The sequence below is a fragment of the Thunnus maccoyii genome, chromosome 4, assembly GCF_910596095.1.
Source record: "Thunnus maccoyii chromosome 4, fThuMac1.1, whole genome shotgun sequence".
NCBI classification, from domain to species: Eukaryota; Metazoa; Chordata; class Actinopteri; order Scombriformes; family Scombridae; genus Thunnus; species Thunnus maccoyii.
The window spans coordinates 3,802,083-3,806,046 of NC_056536.1; the positions used below are offsets into that span (position 1 = coordinate 3,802,083).

The 3,964-nt window shown below is 41.6% G+C and overlaps 1 long non-coding RNA gene across 1 annotated transcript; it reads right to left on the bottom strand.

The window, feature by feature from the left end:
- Positions 1-1,442: 1,442 nt before the first annotated feature.
- LOC121896121 lies at positions 1,443-2,752 on the bottom strand. Its single transcript, XR_006095925.1, has 2 exons — positions 2,379-2,752; positions 1,443-1,835 (listed from the first exon to the last, which is right to left on the bottom strand). It is a non-coding gene; the product is annotated as an uncharacterized LOC121896121 (long non-coding RNA).
- Between the last annotated feature and the right edge of the window lie 1,212 nt (positions 2,753-3,964).

Here is a 3,964-nt window from a genome sequence, read left to right on the forward strand (position 1 = left end):
AGGATGATGGCCCGCAGAACATGCCCCCTCAGTCGTTCCACTGCCTGATGGAAGTTTCAGAGCGGCTGTCACAGCTGTCAGTCATGATGTCGGACCCCCATCTTTGGGAAAAGTTTGTTTGACATGTACTTTGATTTTTTAGTTTGGCTCATGTCCCATCCACTAACATGGAGAGGACAGGACTTATGACCTATACTGCAGCCAGCCACCAAGGGGCACTCAAGATGTTTTGGCTTCACTTTTGGAGAGCTGTCATGACATCCATCTTTATATACAGTCAATGCTCCAACCAAACACAGTTTAAATTGTTTACCTGCCCACCACTGTAGCTAACTGTTAGCTTCAGATGATAACCAAAGCTAGCAATGCTAATTGATTTGTAAGTAAACTAGCTACCTGTTGTAGCTAACAAACTGCTGTTGTATGTTAATGTTACTCCATTATTATTATCAGCTGTTTTGCACATCATTTGGATTATTGCTGTGTGAATGTCTACATATATGGGAGAAGTGAGTTAACTGGACCCTCTTCAGTCATATATGTAAGGATAAGGGGTGTTTTGACATGCATTTTAAGCTCACAAATGTTTACATTACCAGCAATGTGTTTATATATACAGACTACAAACTAAAGAAATATTGTAAATAATATAATAAATGTCATGTGTCCTATTTGATGGGTGTGAGACCTCCACTGGTAGGCTGATGCATAAACTCCCCCTATGACTGCACCAGGATAACCTGGAAACAGCCAGGGGAAAACTAGCAGCAGTGTAAAGTCCATCATTCAGACAGTGACACATTTAGGTTGTTTTGACTCCGGCATATTTGATTTTAAATGAAATAATGACTGAAATGAAAGTGCTGACTTGGTTTTAAGTAGTTTTTTTGTATTTATGTCCATAAATGCACCTTAGGTTATGAACAGGAACTCCTCCAGTCATCTGGCTGCTAACGAGGAGTCTCCTCCATGCTTCTCGTTACCTCCAGGTGAAGCCGCTGAGTTTAATCTGTCGGTGACACCTGGGGGCCCTACCAGCGCGCAGACCTGGCCAACTCTGTTTAATCGCTGCTGGTACGGGAGGCTCTGGCTCCATGGGAGTTTCAGAGCCTGAATATTTGCCATTTTCTTCTTTCATCCGCTTCTTTTTCTCTCCACAGGTTGTCCAGTTGTCCAGTTGTGGTTCAGGTGCGCCCGACGAGATTTCCATCAATCCACTAAAGTGCGCTGGACACGTCCCAACGCACTGCGCAGGGCGCACTTGATTGAGATTTCGCCACATCACTCTTTAACTTGTCAATGGCACACCACCTGTTATTGAGTATGTAACCCACTAGGTGCTACAGGGTAAAGAATAAAGAATATATGGACCAGGGGCTAGGTTCATAATGGGAGGGTTGAAAAGGGAATGGCAGACAAAACAGGTAAATGGAGCCACCAGGAACGTTTCAGGTAAGTTTACTGTACCAAGTTATAAAACATGAACATAAAATGCAGTGCAATTATCATCAATATCCCAAGATTTCACAGTCTTTCAGCAGAACTTGAATTCAAAGTGTCCATGAGTGTAATGTCCCTTTAATGTCTTTGCGATATCAGTCAGCGCCCTCAAGTCAATGTTTTATGTCAAGTCAGGGGGAAAAATTCTAGTAGTCGGATGTGTGGTGGTCCTACCACACTGATACTTGAGTGGAAGCAAAAAAAGATACCAGGTCCTCTTCTCAGGTCTCGGTTCCTCACTCCTTAGGTTAAGAAGAGATCTCACTGGGGGCTCGCCATCTCCCATCCACAGGGAGAATCCAGATCCAGTTCTCTAGTTCTCAAAAAAACCCAGCCTGCATGAAGACAGGACTGTTATTTTCATGACGTCACTACTTTTCTCTAATGGCCATAGTAATATAATAATTCTCCACACATTACTGTAGCATAATAATGATTAAATGAATTCTCTCTTTTAACGGTACAGCTGTTGTTTTTTTTATCTCAATGTAAGTATTTCCCACATTTTATACATTTTTAATCAACCTTTTAAACATGAATTTAATCAACATGAATTTTAGCTGTTAACCCATGAATTATGATGTTTTAACTTTTAGTTATAAATGAACTTATCCATCAGTTTCATCATACAAGGTATCTCAATATAACTACACACACACTATCAAAATAAACATCATACCTTACTTCTTCTAAATTATCAGAGCAATAATATTCAGTTTTTAACTCTTAAGATAGTTAACAGAAACAGTGAGCAGCAGTGATAAGCCAAGTTCAAGCGTTTATGGAGCACAGACACGTTTTCTGCCACCTCACACATCAACTCACAGTGTGGCTAATACACTTAGCATGCGCTGGCGCTAATTAGCTCGGCAACTCACCAAGACGATAATGCCAAAAGTACTACTACTCCTGGCTCACGGACCCTCGCACACCTCTGACGTCTTCACAAGACTATTTTATCTCATGGATATGTTAATAATCGCTGTTCTAACTCTCTATTTCTCATCCACTCCGACCGCTGCTGTTTTACCCGCACTGCAACTCACTGACTTCTGCGTAAAGAGAGGGTGGGACTTAACTCCCTCTAACCAATCATAAGTTTGCTCTAGTTGATATGACAAATAAGGACTGTGTGTGTAAAATAAGTCATTGACAGATTGATTAACAAATGAAAATGAGATAAATAAGGAAACTATAGAAAAATAAAGATATAATTGGACCCAATTCTCTACTGGGTTACAAGTACTTTAACACCTACACTGTTTGCCTGTTACAACTTGTCCTGGATTTAGTCCTGTTCGGGACATGTCTGCAAGCAGTCATCTCAGTCAATTGCGCCCCGCGCAGCGCACATGTACATAAACGTACATAAATATATATTCACGTATATAAATATACATGGACGTCCATAAATATACATGGACGTACATAAATATACATAAATGTACATTCACGTACATAAATATACATAAATGTAGATAAATGTATGCATGCAGTGAAGAAAGAAAGCAAGAGGATAGAAAAGAAAAGAAAAGAAAAGAAAAGAAAAGAAAAGAAAAGAAAAGAAAAGAAAAGAAAAGAAAAGAAAGAAAAAAAGAAGCAGCAATATATACAGGCTCTGAAGCAACCAGGCTGCCTGAGCCTCCCATACCAGCACGACAGACTAGGCCAGATCTATGCACTGGCAGGGCCCCCCGGTGTCATGCATCGCGAGCTTGAGCTCAGCTGTGCACCGCGAGCTCGAGCTAAGCGGTGGACCGCGAGCTCGAGCTCAGCCATGCATGACACCTGGCGGCTATCGAGGACTCCCCTCGGCTGCAGACCGAGGCGACGGCTGCCGCATGCTGCTGCGGTGCATCAGAGCCTCCACGTCTCCTGTGAGGGAGTGTGGAATGGAGATTGATGGCAGGAGGGGGTCCTATTTATAAACTCGGTTCCAAGCCTTGACGCTGTCATTGATGACGTCAAATAAACACTGCTGTCAATTGACAACTGATGACACATCAATATGGACATCCTCTGTGATGTCACATAGCCGTGACGACGAACAGAAGATGAAATGAAAGAGTAAAATAAACATCTGAAACTCAAATTCATTGATAAATAGGCTAGAATATTTTTCACAACAACAGGTGGAGTTAAGGGAAGCTTGATTGATGCCAATCACAACAGCTCCTCTCATAAGCAGCAGGCAGTTTAATGAGCCAAGAGCTCCGGAGAAAACTCTTCTTCCCAAGATAAAAAAAAAAAATACACTTCCCTAAATATGACTATACAGCCCGAGCACACCGAATATTAACAGACAGCACCCACATTTATACAGTATGCCAAATATGCTTTGGAGGTAAGATTTGAATTTCTGTTGCAGGAGACACTGAAATTCCTGTCACCACGTGCAGTGTGCACATTGTTAGCAGACAATTAGCATATAATGTACAAAATATTACATGAAACCAGCAGGTTC